The sequence below is a fragment of the Artibeus jamaicensis genome, unplaced genomic scaffold (assembly GCF_021234435.1).
Source record: "Artibeus jamaicensis isolate MK-2021 breed Jamaican fruit bat unplaced genomic scaffold, CSHL_Jam_final contig_923, whole genome shotgun sequence".
NCBI lineage: Eukaryota > Metazoa > Chordata > Mammalia > Chiroptera > Phyllostomidae > Artibeus > Artibeus jamaicensis.
The window spans coordinates 4,876,690-4,892,334 of NW_026522014.1; the positions used below are offsets into that span (position 1 = coordinate 4,876,690).

General features: G+C 39.6%; 1 long non-coding RNA gene across 5 annotated transcripts in view; it reads left to right on the plus strand.

The window, feature by feature from the left end:
- Positions 1 to 15,645, plus strand: part of LOC119042898 (uncharacterized) — a 43,300-nt gene that overhangs the window by 11,062 nt on the left and 16,593 nt on the right. The gene's annotated exons all lie outside the window — the stretch shown is intronic.

Consider the following 15,645-nt stretch of genomic DNA (forward strand, 5'->3'; position numbering starts at 1 on the left):
GCTGCTCTTCATATTTAGGGGTAAATGGCAAGGGAAGAAAATGTTTGCTACTGTTTGGGTTGTGTTTTCTTAGCTTGGCAAAGAATTACAACTTAATAGGATTGATTAATGACTTACTCATGGGACACAGAGTTCAGTAGTTTGGGTTGAATGAGGCTGAGTGCCTATTTTACTTTTCACTCTCCAAGATTTTTAGCAGTTGTAAAGCAGCTAGTTCCCAGTTTACTCTTGGGAGTAGATTATACTGAGAAGAAATGTTCTTCGAGCAGAACTCAATGTACTTTCTCTGTGACTCTCGGGGAATGTCACCTCCAAGAAAATGATGTGTCTGATTTCATAGAGTACAATTGAGCATGTAAACCCTCTTAAAATGGCTTTCTCAAAGTCTATCCTTTGATTTTATGAGATTTGTGTCTAGAATATTTCATCAGGGAAGGTAAGACTGTCAGACCGATGTGCTGGAGAAGTAGGCACCTTAGCAACAAGATAAGACTCATGGTGTGAAGGCCCAGATGTTTGGCCCCACTCCAACTGTGGGACATTGCATCGTGATGGTTAGGTGAGTGTCTATTGACCTTTTCAGCTAAAGTACAAGTTCCTTAAGAGCAGGAATTAGATCTTATCCACATTGTAGCTACTCTGTTGATAGTGGTTCAATATGTTAGTTGCTGCTAATAAGTTTTTTCCTCATTAATTTATGCATTTATACTGCAAATGACTGAATGTGTTCTAGCCAACAAGGGTACGAATGTCAGCCCAACCAAGCTCTTACGTTCATGGAACTTGCTTTTGTAGCATCCACCAATGCGAGCAACAAATGTCGGAAGCTTTCAGGAGTTTAAGATGGAACTTTATTGGCCAAAGTTTCAAAGTTCTACCTGCGCAGGGGCGAACTCTCGGGGTGTCCAGAGACACGGTGCCAAAATGGCTGCAGATGAGAGTCGCGCCTGGCGCTTATAGCCTGGGGTTTTTATTGGGGTGAACAAACAAGCAAGCAAGCAAATACAGAAGCAGTCGTAGCTGTTAGCAATTGGCTATCTTGAGAGAACACACACACACATGGCTATGCTCTCTGCTTACTACAATGGATACTTTTCTGCAAAGACAAGGTCATGCAAAGACAAGGTCATGCACAGGCGGTTTATCTCGTTCAGCACTCCTTGTACTTTCTTTACTTTTCTATCTTCCTTGCTGAGACAGCCTGGTACCTGCCTCGGGTTCCTCCTGGCTATTTTTATCTAATTCCGGCCTAACCTAACACTTCTAATGGTGGAGAAAGCAATCCATGAATAATCAAGTAAATGTGCAGTATTATATCAGGTTGCTATGAGTGCTATGGAAAAAAGGGAAGCAGACTTAAGACAGAGAGCGTTACAAGGAGCACTGTTTCAGATCAGCAGCCAGGGAAGGTCCTTCAGAGGAAGTGGCATCTGAGCAGGGGCCTGAATGGAGAGAGGAAGGGAGCCACGACAGTGGGTGTCTAGAGAAAGTGCTTTCCAGATGGACAGACAGAAAGGACAATGACAAAGGCAGCACGGGATAGTGGTTAAGAAATTGGACTTTGGAGTTTGGTTGGCTAGGTGAAAATCCCAGCTCTGCCACTTAATATCTCTGCGTGAAATAATGATGATGGTAATAGTTGGTTCTTATTAAGTACTCACCATGAGTCAGTTATACTGCTAAACCTTTCACATGGTTTCTCGTTGAAGCCTCACGCCAATCCTATAAAATCAGTACTATTACGAATCCCGTTCTAACAACAAGGAAATGAGGCAAAAAGAGGTTAGTAAATGTTGGAGCCAGGATTCAATCCCTGGAGTTTGACTGGAGAGCCAGTAGTTTTAACACAAAATAAAATGCGGGATCAGCACAGCCAGATGTGGGGAAATTGGGAAATTTGCCCTTTGGAACTTCTCCCTCTCCTGCCAATGACCTCTCTTCCTCCAACACTGCCCAGGGCCTTCTGAGGTGGTTTGGGAGGGGTACCCATAGACATTACTACCTCTTTTTCTGGATTCCCCCTGCCAAATCATTCCTGTTCCCAGCCCTTGGGGGAAAGCCTTTTTAGTCTAAGTAAACTGTCAAACTAAGCTCAGCAAAAGGGCTACTGGGAATTGTAATTTAGGAGAAATACTAGGAGATGATATGTTCTGGCCCTGCAGGGAACCCGCTCTGTGACCTCGGGCAAGTCACTGGCTCTTGGAGCCTCAGTTTCTTCCTACGTAAAATGAATTGATACTATTTCACCTGCTGGCCTCACTTGGTATTAAATACTATTTTTCTTGGGCAAATCAAATGAGGCCATACATGGTGAAGTAGAATATAAAAATAAAATGTAGAATGTATTTGATGACAGCAGCATATTACTATAAATTTGCAAACATATCCTATGACATTTAATTTCTTAATTATTCAAATGCATTACTGTGACAAACTTCTGGCCCTGTTTTATATTTCTCTTTCTGATGTCATACCCTCCCACTCTTTCTATTCTTCAAATTTCATTTTTCATGACAATGAAAATGTTACTTGGACTTTCACCAACAACTGACTTAAAAACACTTTTTTAAAAACCAGATAAATTAGAGCATTTTTATCTTTTGGAATTAAAGCTATTTGACTCTGTAATTTCAGCCATGTGTATTTATTTTATGATATTGAAAATTTCAGTTAACTAGAATGTTAAAAGGAACAAGAGATTTTTAAGTAAGAAATTCTTGGTTTAAATAAAAAGTAAAAGTTCATTAGAAACCCCTTTCTTTTTTTGTACTGGAGAAGATATTTTTGAAATACATCAGTTACTCTTCTGACTTAGGAAGTAGAGCCCAGCAAATGTAACCAAATGTGTGTTCGAGAAAGAGAGGAGAGGAGAGACAGAGAGATTATCATCTGACACCTCTGCTCAGTGTATAACACTGCATATGCAGCCATAAACAACACAAGAGGTTGATTTAAAGGTGACATAAGCTGAGGACACCACCTGGAATAACGAAGACTCATTGCACGTGAAAAAGGATGTTGATAATAATGGTTACATAGAAGTTAAGGGTTCAGGTTCAATGCCAGTTCACTTGGATTAAAATCCTGGACTGATTATTTAGTAGCTCTGTGGCCCTGGTTAAGTTACATAATTTCTCTGAGTTCCCAGTTTCCTCATCTGTAAAGTGAGGATAATAAGTAGGTATTAACCTACTTCATCAAGTCTTTCAAGTAAAGACAGTGCTTGACGCAGAGCAAGGACCTTATAAAGGTTAGAATTATTGCTCTGTTGGTGGTGGTGAGCACTTACTATGTCTTTAATATATTAATCCACACAATTCTGCGAAGAGGTCCTATTAGTATCCTCATTTTACAGATGAGGATAGACATAGTGAGTAATTCACCTGAGCCCACTCAGCTAATACCAGTGTGGGTGAGGATCCATCCCACATCTGCCTAGCTATAAGCCCATAGTTGTAATCACCTTCTTTATCTGCTTTGGTCACCATTTCCTGATCTCAGTCCTTTCTATGCTCTACCTTACTTTTTATTGTTTACCTTTTTTCCTCAGGGTGAAAATAAACAATAAGCATAAACAGAACAAAATGGCACTGAACCATCAAAATTGACATCTGAATGCTTGAATCCATTTAATTCAGGCTTTTGAGTATTCCTTGTTAGTGAAAATAGTCCTTTAAATAAATCCCATATTGAGAGTGACCTTGAATACATTACTTTAGAATTTATATTTCTTTTTCACCAAACCTACCAAAGTCATCACAAGATTTATCTAAAGGAATTTGATCCTGTTTGGCTTCGGAAGGATTGGGAAAAGTTTTTTTCAGTTAATGTTCTGTCTTCAAATCTATTCTTCCAGTGGCCAGAGTAACCTTTCAGTGGTGCCTACCCCACCCACCTGGGAGCATGTTGACAGGTGTAGCCTGTGAAGACAGGAAGATGAGGTGGAGGAAGGCATGCACAACCGAGTCTGTCTTTTCCAGTAACAGTAACGGGTCATGGCTGCATTTTAAAGGGAAGGGGAAAATTACTTTTCCAACCCAAAGTATAAAATTATGACTCATGCTGGAAATGGTCCAGGATGTTGGTCAAATTATCCAGATTGACGTGAAAGCTGAAAGATCTTGGGAAGACAACGTAGAGAGCTGAAATGCAGGGACAGATATATGGGAAGCTAAGACTCATTGGGAAAACATGAACTGGTTAGAAAAAAAAAGAATAGGAAAAAGCAGAGTGTATAACACTTTAAAAAACTCAAAGAAGTGACTTCTCTGATCTCCTTAGATAATCCCAGGAACTCCAAACTCCCTACCCAGCAAATTAATGAAACATCCAAAGAAAACCAACCCCTTCTTGTAAACAAAGTGGAAATTTCCTTCTTTCCAAAAGGGCCCCAGTCCCAGCCATAGAGGAAGCAGGGAGACGAAAGAAAACACATTTCTGCCTGAAATGACCTCCTATTTTAAGAAAAAACAACAGCCTCAAAAGAAGGAAAGGAAAAACAAAGTTCCACCCAGAAGGAAATTGTATGTAAACAGCCCAAAGGAAGACCAAGACCGAGAGGGTTGGAACACTGAAATAAGCCCAGAGCAAAGGGCCTCTGACAACGTCATTAGCCTCTGACAGTGTCAGAACCTGAGCTTTGAGACAACTGCTTTGTGATCGACAAAATGGGCTGAGGTGGGGCAGGATCCAGACAAAAGCAAGCTGGTTGAGAGGTCCCCTCTGCAGCCCTGGAAACTTTGATTTTTGAAGTTTGCCTATTTTTTTCAGGACTCTGCCAGTGTGTGACCCAGAGGAGATCAGCAACGACAAAACGCTAGCTATAATTTTCTGCAATTTGTCACATGCCCTCTTTAAGCCCTGGTGAGATGGTTTTCTCTTGTTTTTAAGTGGTGCATGGTAGCAAGGTAGTTCAGGCAAGATAAGAGCAAACTGGACTCTTTAATTCTTCTAAGCCTGGAGGCTGCATTAGTTGCCAGGTGTATTTTTACATATTTATTTTTCTGCATAAGTATTTGGTTTGGCCCACTTGGCATTAATTTCCCCCCTTCTTTTTGGAGCCAGTTTAAAAAAAACCCAGAGATTCCAAGTTATAACTGGATTTCTATTAACTCTTAAAAAATATGGTAACATTGGTCCCGGATCCCCATGGGGTAACATCTGAAGCTGAATTCCCATTGCCCTGTTCAGGTAGTTTATGAGCTTGACATTTTGCTAGTCCCCATCCTGCAGCTCCACTCAATTCTGTCAGCTGGTGCTCTGCCCATGGGAATTAGTGGTAGGTTCTAAACTGACCCATATACTTCTTTAGGGATATCCCTGTCTAATTCAGAATTGCAGCAGCCTGCTGAGAAGGATGAGAAGGCTGATTCTGGGTTTGGCATAGCAGTTATGATTAGTTGCTAAAATTCTCTTTGAGAACAGAAGGAGTGAGTGGCAGGTGCCCTATATTTGCCTTCTCTGACTAGTTAGATCTCTAGTGTAAACCTGTGTCTTGCTTTTAAACAGGATCCCATCTGCTTCTTAGTGTACTCTCCTTTTTAAACATTTTTGAAACCCGGTATGTTCATTTCATCTTAAAACCTCTAAACAAAACCTTCTATATGGAATCTCATTAACTCTTGAGAAACCTCATTATGTCTACCTTCTTCTCATTGACCCTCAACCACTAACAAGCAGCTCCTAATACAGTTCAAACAGAGCCCCACATAAGGATGAGGGAAGGCACTGATGATCTGTAACACACGTTTTAAGGTGACATGTGAAGGAGGAGCTACTGCTGTGGCCTCCATTTATCTCTCTTCTCTCTCTTTATCTATCTGTCTATCTACCCATCCATCTGGACTCCTAGCTGCCTGCCACAGAATTAGGGCAGGTATTCTCTCTTCCTCTCTGCAGCTTTCTATCCTTACCATGGTCTTCTATCTCCTGTCCCTTGGCCAAGTCCTACAATTAATGGAGACCTGTATGGAACAAACCCTTTTACACAAAATGGCCTGCCAGAGGTCCAGGGGTGGGAACCTCAGAGAGCTATTTTTCAAAGGTCTCTGACCCTTAAATAAAACCTCTTTGGTGCTCTTATGTATTCTGTTGTTGGAGCCACAAGGACCCCTCAGAAAAATGCCCAGAGTCAGCTGGTCGCTGCCATCGCTGAAACCCGAAGGGCGGAGCTCCACAGGTGAGAAACTGCTCCCGAGATGTCTCTGAGCTGCTTGTATTTGAAAAGAATTCAGCTCACCACTACTGTGGCTTTTAGCCTCTCTAATAAAGCAGTTTTTAAAAAGCTAAAAATGTAATCTGACTTTTAAATCTATTCTTCCTGCTGAGTCTAAATGGGGCTGCAGCAAAATGCGTTCAAGTTCTCCGAAGTCAATCTCTGAAATGGTGTTGCTTGGGGGTTTGAAATATATTTGAAAACACTCCAGGGGTGGTGCAAAATAACAAAGGCAAATTACATGAAAGGAAGAAGCACGTGGGGGCTTATAAAGCTAAAGAATCACTTGTATATTTGGGAAACATAAGAAATTGAGACAGGGATGCCGACCTCAGAAGTTCATCTGTGTGATGGTAAACATGTTCTTCATTCGGCATTAGAAAAAGATCAGGCTAATTAATAAACATGGCTTCGAATTCACAGCCTGGCATAGCCAAAGTGGCATTAAGTCTTTGAAGAAATACCCTAGTACCCAAAGGAAGGTGAGGCTAAAACAGGTCACAGGCAAGGAGGGACATTACTCCGATGTTTTCTCAGCAGCTTTGAGTAGGGCAGCTTCATAAGTTTTTTCACCCTATTGAAAAGTTCTCTGACAGTTGCTTTTTCAGTAAGACAGACATTATTCTGCTATTATGTCCCATGGGGAAAAACCTAGATAAGAATTATGTGGCAAAAATCTGCTGTAGATAAACTGAATTTCTTTTTTTAAATTTTTTTACTTAATTATTTTTCAAGTACAGTTTTCTATTTCTCCCATCCCAGCCCACCCTGCCCCGTGCTCCCCACCTCCCTCCCATTTCCACATAGTTATTTTCCCTGTGTCCTTTATACTTGTTCCTCTAAATCCCTCCCCTATTTCCCCTTAAATTTTCTCCCCTCTCCCCTCTGGACACTGTCCCCCTGTTCTCTATTTCAGTGTCTTTGTTTTTATTTTGCTTGCTTGTTTGTTTTGTTGTTTAGCTACCTGTTAAAGGTGAGATCATATGGTATTTGTCTTTCAACACCTGGCTTATTTCACTCAGCATAATGCTTTCCAGATACATTCATGCTGTTGAAAAGGGTAGTGGCTCCTTCTTTCTCTCTGCTGCATAGAATTCCATTGTGTATATGTACCACATTTTTTTGATCCAAACATATTTACCAATAATACCTCAGACAAAGGATTAATCTCCAAAATATACAAAGAACTCACATGACTGCACTCTAAGAAGACAACTAACCCAATTAAAAAAATGGAAAAAGGACTTGAACAGATACTTCTCCAAGGAGGACATGCAGAAGATTCAGAGACACAAGAAAAGATGCTCAATATCGCTAGCTATCAGAGAGATACAAATTGAAACCACAATGAGATACCACTTTACACCAGTCAGGATGGCTATCATAAACAAAGCAACCAACAACAAATGCTGGAGAGGTTGTGGGGAAAAGGGGACCTTAGTTCACTATTGGTGGGATTGCAGACTGGTACAACCATTATGGAAAACAGTATGGAATTTTCTCAGAAAAATAAAAATCGACCTGCCTTTTAACCCAGCAATTCCACTGCTAGGATTATATCCTAAGAACCCTAAAACACCAATTTCAAAGAACCTAGGCACCCCAATGTTCATAGCAGCACAATTTACAATAGCCAAGAACTGGAAGCAACCTAGCTGCTTGATTGCTTCCGGCAACCTAGCAACTGCCAGTAAACTGAATTTCTTTTATGAAGACAAGACTAAGAGTGTGGTACATAACACCTTATACTCTTAATAATTCCCTGAAAGGTATTGTGTCTATGGATCAAAGTCATTTAAAACAAGGCTGACCTATTGGGCAATAAATGTAAATTGTGGGTTACCCAATAACAATCTAAATTTTCTGATAAGGCACATTTAGATGAAAACTGCCCTTCCCATGCAAGGAAAACCTATCTCACTAAGGCCTTAAGAAAAGAGTGAGACTAGTTTTCCAGAAAATTTGCTGATTGGATGTCATGAGCTGTCTTAAAACTGTCCTTGGCCAAAGCGATTTCTATACTTAAGAGGGAGGATTATTTAGCGGCTTATTTCAAAAAATTGTTAGCACAATATTGAATCTCTGTGTTAGAGGATCTTTAATGCTGCCTTTCCCATATTTTCCCTCTGTATGGAATACATAGGGATGGACAAAGTTGCCAGAAGTTTTTATTCTCTTTGTTGGATGAGGGTCTGGAGGTATAAACTTGAAAACACAGCTTTTGCCAGCACAAAATTGCTTGTTACCCTTTCAAGGCCAACGTGTGTGCTGAAAGAAATGCCTCAGAACACTTGAGAAGGTGGATGCATATGAGTAAATTGCAAGGGATTGAAGCCTTGGTTTGGATAAGAATGGAAATATTCAGTGGCTTAGCCAAGGCAGTTCCAAAGGACTTTGATCTGGGTATCTCAGGAGAATGAACTTGTGCCGTTCCAGCATTTTCTGGTTTTGGCCAGGCAAAGCATATAGTAAAGAAATAAATATAAAATAAAACCAAGGTTTTAATTGGTTTTTAGAACTTTCACTTCTGGCTACAAACAGGAGACAAAAGGCAAAGAGATATTGTTTTTAAAATGCTAAGCCAGGCCTTTTCTAACCTCAAGAAAACATTGGGGTTTGATTAGGTTCAAATTGGGGGCAAGTTGCAGGATAGTGTTTGTTCTAGCAACTTCCTCCCCATCTCCGTGGAAACTATTGGTCTGTTGTGGTTCTGGAAGCCACGTTCAGAGGGCTCTAAGCTGGGGCATCATGAGACAGGCTCCAATCTGTTATTTGTGCCTCTGCCCACGCTTCCTTTAGTGTGTTCCTTGGACCCCGGCCTCCCCCAACTTCGTGAGCCTTTACATGACTAAGCAGAGCCCAGACCACCTCTTGTCTCAACCCTTTATGGTCCAGCCTCTCTGTGTTTACCTCCCATCTCCGCCATCTCTTGTGCTCACCAGTCCCTGGCTCCTCTGGGTGAGCATTTGTTTCATTCCTGTCTTTGTTGGTGCATCATTTCACTCTTCTAAGCTGCACCTCGGATCTGGGCATAGTTCTTCTGGTTTTTTTTTCCTTTTTAAAAAATTTTAATTGTAGTTCAAGTACAGTTTTCTGTCTTTTACTCCCATCCCAGCCCACCCTGGGCATATTTCTTATGTTCAGTCAGTAGGTTCTTTTGGTTGCATCATTCACTCAGCTCTGGAAATCTACTACTATCTGGGATATATTTTCTACAAGGAAATATAGAATCCTGTGAAATAAAAGGAGGACAGAAGGGAAATTTGTCTCTTGCAGAATCTAATATGCTCCAAGCACTGTCCTGGAAGCTTTGTTGAGGACCTCACTTAAACTCGACATCAGTATAATAGGATATAACATATTGTCATAAAGATCAAAGGAGACAACTCATGTAGGATACTTAGCCTGGGACATGGCACATAGTAGGAACTTAGCAAGTGTGAGTTATTATTTCCTAAATTCCTTCTTAGGAAGGAAGAAACTCAGTCTGTTCCTTTTAGCAAGGGTCTCCCACGATACCTTGTTATATATAGGCCTCCGTAAATGTTTGTTGAATGATTGGGAGAATGGGCTCTTGCCAGAAGTATCCTATTGCTATTGCTGACTTTTTTGGTTAACAAGATATAATTTGACAGGTTAATTTATGTCCCTTTATGAAACTGTAGTTTTGAAGAAGAATCTGACATCCAAATTGTCCAGATAAGGGGGAAAATTTTTCCCCTTATTTCATCTTTGTTTCTTTTTCTTGATATCATGTTATTAGCTGAATTCTAATGAGCTATATCCTTCTTATGCTTGGATGAAATATAAATACACTACTTAGATATCACTGGTTGATAAACCTAACCAGATAATGCAGTGCTTTGCAGATACAGAAACTAGGTTGAACTCAAGCCATGGGAATAAAAAAATACGAGTGTGAGAAAATAGAATGTTGCCTGAAAAAAATTATAATTGAGGAAGCCAATATAGGCAAATACTGCAGGAACAGAAAGGATCTGGAATAATATTTCTAGCAGTAAAGAGGGCAACATGTAACCATGGAAAAGCTTGAATCTCTAGCATTTTATCTTTGAAACTCATCCAGTTTTCTCATCTGTGAAATGAAAATGTCACATAGGTGCAATATAGAACCTTCCAGCCCAACATTGTGTGATTTTACTTAATAATAATAATAATAATAATAACTTACATTTGTATAGATTTTTCACCCTTTGAAAACTCTTTCATATTCTCCTTTTAAATATAAATCTACTAGACTAGTAGATGCACATAGAATATTTGAGAAAGAAGAAATACAACAGCTTCAAATCTATATATTATAAAAAATGTGATGCACCAAAATCTGTTGAATAACTTGTCAATCACAAATGCCAGAAATAAACTTAACATAAGTTAAATTTAGCATCCCAGAATGTTTGAGCAGAAGACCCTCAGAAAGCCTGGTGTTGCCTTCATGGTGGATAATGAAAGGTGAAAGGACAGGCCAAAGGTATCTTGGCTTCGTGTTGAGATCTCTGGACTCCCTGATAGGCTACTTGTCCCATGACATCAGCATCATTGAATTAAATGCTTGCTTGCTTATGATAACAGTCCCATGCAACCCAGACAATCTGAGCAAAACAATGGATGTAAGAAATTAAAAGTATTAAAAATCAGAGAAAGAAGAAATTTTGCTGGTAAAATGTCTGGGAAACTTAAGTGATTTCTGCTTAGTTCCATTTTTATCATATGAAGATTCGGCTCCTTTGTCATCTACACTCACAGAAAAAGTATATAGTCTCTATACCCCCACCTTCCCCAATCTGCTCTGGAAATATTTAGTGTTTGTGACTTTACCTGTATTCTCCTGAACATAGGTGGTATCTAATTTTGTAAAACCAAACATAGCATTCTATTTATTTCAATAAATTAAATATTAACTACAGATGTTTTTAAAAAGTTAATGTTATAGCAGTTGTAAATTTATCCTCAAGAGAGGTAATGTCAAGGATCAGAATATTTTAATCCTTAAATTATTTTTGTGCTAGGAAACTAACATAATTCCATGTACTGTCAGTTAAAGTTTGAATGGTACATTAGGGTAATTTTTAAGATTTCAACATGAACACCTATTTTATATATTTTGTAAAAAGACTATAAAATTATATCTCTTTTTGGGCATGATAATTCTTATTGCAGCATAGAGTTTCTGTTAAAAATCTTTTATTAGAATTCATATGCTAAATATCAAACTAAGTGTCAAACTTTGTAGAAATATAAAGAAATGAGCACTTTCAATTTTATTAGCATGTGCAAACAGGAGCCCTGCGCACACATGTGAATACTAATGAGTTTACAGTGGTTTTAAAGCAAGAGATTTATCAAAAACTAGAGAGATTCCTTTCCCTTAGAAGCTTATCATCTGGCAGATTGGGGGTCAGTGACATTTTCTACAAGGAGGCAGATGATAAGTATTTCTGGCTTTGTGGACCCGAATGTCTGTTGGAGCCATTCAGCTCCGCTGTCATAGGAAGGCAGCAGCCATGCACACGTACTGTACAAACATGTGAGAGTCACCATGTTCTAATAAAACGTTATGAATAGACACTGGTGTTTGAAATTCACATTATTTTCATGTGTTACAAAATACTCCTCTTGGTTTGATTTTTTTAACTGTTTAAAAATGTGAAAACCATTTTTAGCTGTGGACCACACAAAAACAAGCAATGGGCCAAATCTGGCCTGTGGGCTGTCATTTACTGATGCCTGTAGTGCATGAGTATATAATACAAAATGGAACGCATGGGATAGCGTGCTATTTTGGAGGAGAGCTGTGCTATAGGAGTACAAAGTAGGGGAGATTAAATAGGAAAAGCTGTAATGCTGATATCCTTATGGGAATAATCATGTCGTAGACAGTTTTTGAAATGAGATTTACATAGCATACAATCACCTACTTTAAAATTAACGACTGGGTGGCAATTAGAGTATTCACAATGTTGTGCAATGGCCACCCTTGTCTAGTTCCAAAAAAGTTTAATCAACCCCAAAGGAGACCCCATACCCATTGAGCAGCTGCATCACTTCCTCTCCTGCCAGCCCCTGGCAGCAGTCAATCTCTGTTTGGTCTCTATGGATTTACCTGTTCTGTATATTTTAATATACATGGAATCACACAACATATGATGTTTGGTGTCTGGAATCTTTTACATTTTCTAGGTTCAGTCATGCTGCAGAATGTATAAGTACTCATTTTTTACAGCTGAATAATATGGCATTACCTGTATATACTGCAATTTGTTTATCCATTTACTGATTGATGCATAGTTGGGTGGTTCTCACCTTTTGTTTTTGGTAAATAGTGCTGGTATGAATATGCATGTACATGTATTTGCTTAAGAATATTTCAATTGTTTTGGGTATTTACCTAGGATTGGAGTTAATGGACCATATGGTAATTTTATGTTTAACTTTATAAGGAATCACCGAATTGTTTTCTGCAGCAGCTGAATCATTTTACAGTCCCACCAGCAAGGTACAAGGGTTCAATTTCTCCACATCCCCACCAACACACTTATTTTCTGTTTTCTTTTAAAAATTATATCCATCTTAGTGGTTGAGAGTGGTATCTTATTGCAAAAAGTTGGCAGAAGAGCATTTCAGGCAGAGGGACTAGTGAGTGCAAAGGCCCTGTGGTAGAGATTGCTTTGTGGGCTTCAGGTACTGATGACGGAAGGCCAATGTCGGATTAGTATGAACCAGGTTGGAAAGGGATGGAAATTCTAGATTGTGCAGAGCCTTGGAAGTCAGGGCTATGAGGTCTTAAAGTATAAAGGATTTTTGAAAAACTTTAAGTATATAAATGACATGGTTTGATTTATATTTCATAAAGCTCCTAATGGTTACTGTGTGGAGAATGGATTACAATGAGGCAAGAATGGAAGCATTAAGTCCAGTTTTGAGGTTCTTCCAAAGTTACGCAAGAAATGGCTGTAGCTTGGACCATAGGGTGAGCAGTAGCAATGAAAAAAAGCAGAGAGACCGAAGCCACTAACAGAACCAGCAGAGCTGACTGATAGATTAGAGGAAGGGAAAAGGCGGACTCTGAGCAAGTCAGTGGGTGGAAGTTCATTTGCTAAGATCAAGAAAGGACAATCTGAGAAAGTGTCTCAGTGGATCTATGTCAGAAATGTTGAGACTCAGTATGAGCTGTATAAAGAAGTCTGTATTGAACAGATTGCCTCACCTCAGCTGAGAGATACATCGGATTGGCCCAGTCCATCTTTTAGAGTCCCATCACTCTAGGTCACTCACTACCCAACTCATGATCTGATGTCCCTTGCATTAAAAGCCTTCTCTTTTCAAGTCAGCGGAGATGTGAAAGGATGTACGTTTGTGCAATCCAGTTCAGAGACCCCGTGAACATGTTCGTGTACAGGGACGACAATCTCTGCCTGCCCGTCTTCACAGAGTTGTCTTGGGGGTGAAATGGGGATTCTCTAGGAGAAAGCCCTTTGTAAACTCTGAAGTGGTCACAAATGTGATGGGTTCCAAGGACATTCAAAGCAGTTTAATTTACCAAACCTATATATTTATACCAATTTTACTAAATCAGTTGAAAATTTATAATAAACTTTTATTTAACCAAACAGTTGTTGCCAGACAGCCACAAAAATGCAGCACAAACTCACATACTTTTGTGCTTAGTGGAGCATAATTTAGCACATAAGCCAAATTGGGTCCATAAAACTCTGAAAAACAACTTAAAAAGAATTACTTTGTGATAATTAAGGACAAGTCACTCTGATACTTAGCCAGCAACAGTTTTCACCCGTTCTGTTGGGACAAGGCCCATTTTTTTCTTGGTTCTCTCACCTCCTGGCAAAAGTGAGAGCAATTGCCTAGAACAAGGATAACAAGTTGTTTCACTACCTGCTCTTCCCTTTCAGTCCATTATCCTGGAATTCAACTTTTCCTGCTGCTAAACTGTAGGCTAAATTTCTTACCTCCAATCCTCCATCCAGGGCTGGCTGACCTATGTCACTGCATAGGACTCTGTGCTCAAAAATGCCCCACACCTGGTTTATTTCTCTCCCGTCTCTGTTTTGAAATTCTTAGTAATGTTATCTTTGAACTTGTGTTTCGTACATGAAGTGTGATGGGACACCAAAGCATGCATTTGAGCTGAGGAGGTTTGGCTAACTCCCACTCTTCCAGCCTCATCTGCAGCCAGTATAAGCAGTGCCCCATGAGCGTGAAATTCTGGTGAACCCACAATGGATAGGAGTTCAGCAAAACTGAAAGCTGATATAAAGCAAGGACGTTGCATCTAGGACTGAGCGGAGGTGTTGGAGGAGGAGGTGCTGTAACAGTCCCCAAAGGCCACACTTTCTGCTCAAACCAGTGTTTGAACAGGAGAACCCCAAATAACCAGCAGACTCTATCATATCCCCTTTACTTCTCTGTATAATCAACCAGTTATGCTGAAAATGATGGCATAGCGTGGAAGGGAAGGATAGGGAAATTCACAGCTCATTTCCCTTTCAGTCTATCTTTACTCATCAATAGGTTGAAGGGAGAGAATGTTGGTAGCACACATGCATATCAAGAAGTAAAATAAAAATAACTGAGTTAGCTTTCTTCAGCATTTCCACTGTTCTGCTAAAAACAAAATATACATGCTCATATGAGCTACCTCAACAGATAATGTTGTATAATTATCATGGTCCTTCTAAAAAAATGAGTACTTTGAAATGCCTTAAAAATATTATATTCTCTTAAGGAATCAAAGTAGTCCCTCGAAAATGGACACTCTTAACGTGTTTTATAGATTTTTCATTTATTGACAATGCAAAAGTTGTTGATTTCCTTGATTTCTAAGTTAATGAGGTTTAATTCAATTTTACTGCACTCTACATTCCTTAATGAATCCGCACAATGCACTCCTATGGAAAACCTGTCTGTAACATCTATTAGAAGGAGTAAATCATCCCTGCCCCAGTGGAGGGGTTTTCTACACGGGAAAGACACTGGCATTCTTGCCCCATCCTTACTGCTCTCTCCAGGGGGAGTGGCTTAATCTGATCGCAGAGTTTGGGAAAGGAAGCCGGACTTGTAAGGCCAACTCCTTCCTCTCCAGCACACAGCCAGCAGCCACCGCAGGAGCTCAGCTCCTTGGTTCACACAGTTTTCCCAAATAATAGTGTTGTTCTGGAGGTCCAGACACTGGCGGGGCAAATCTTTCTAACTCCGAGGTCTAGTCCTATTAGGAATCCTGCTTGTCGTGAAGGCATAATTTGAAAACAGCAACATCCTCTAATATGATGCTTAAAAAAGTGTTTATATTTTGTTGATTTCTTTAAAATATTCATACAATTTCCTTTGAAAATATAGTAAAATCTGAGATGAGCTCTATCAGTTTAAAATAAAGGTGATATGGACTCCAATTT